Here is an 818-nt window from a genome sequence, read left to right as displayed (position 1 = left end):
CGTACCGGAGTCCCTATGTGCACACAACCGTAAATGAAGAAATGCCACCTAAATAAGTAATAAGTTGGTCAAAAAATAGATATTTCACCAATGTGAAAAGCTCAGAACATGAGCAATAATTGCAGTGTGATCGTGTAATGGGGTTGTTTAAATGATCTATTTTTAGCATACTCGGCCATCTCTCATGTTTTGTAAATGTATGGCAAGCTCGCCATGCAGCGGCACTGCTTCCCAGCCTACCACTGTACTGCAGAGTAGACACACCCCTCAAGTACACACGCCTCACTGCACACATTTGTAAAGTGTCAAAGAAATAATAAAGCAAAATGCTTAAAATTATATATTTAGGACCTGACACCGCTTATAGTATTATTTCAACTGCGTGATATCGATAGTGATAGTGTTATGGCTTATTTCAATTTCAAGAACAGGGCTCAAAGTCTGTAGCTGCAAAACAAAGAGCCTCCGGTGCACGAGAGAAACACGACCGTAACGGCGCGATTTCCACCTACTGAGACACCGCGCGGTGTCTAATGTTAGCACGGTAATCCCCACGCCGTGTGTCCGCTGATTGAGGGATCAGAGGCAAAACGATGTTGCTTTAAACCTCACGCGGTCAAAGTTGTTTACCTCTTCGTTACCTGTGACGTCACGACACACCCCTGTTTGAGGTGGCGACTCCCCGTGTAATGGGCATCGGAATTGACCAAACAGTGGCCGGATGGGCCGAAATGCCACCAACCACAACACGAGAGACACGCCGAGCCCACCTGTGATTGGTTAATGGAGGGGCTGGGGGGAAATCCCTCTTTCCCGTA

The sequence above is a fragment of the Micropterus salmoides genome, unplaced genomic scaffold (genome assembly GCF_014851395.1).
Source record: "Micropterus salmoides isolate LMB-PRFRI ecotype aquatic unplaced genomic scaffold, ASM1485139v1 Ms_hic_scaffold_4, whole genome shotgun sequence".
NCBI lineage: Eukaryota > Metazoa > Chordata > Actinopteri > Centrarchiformes > Centrarchidae > Micropterus > Micropterus salmoides.
This window is presented reverse-complemented; position numbering follows the sequence as displayed.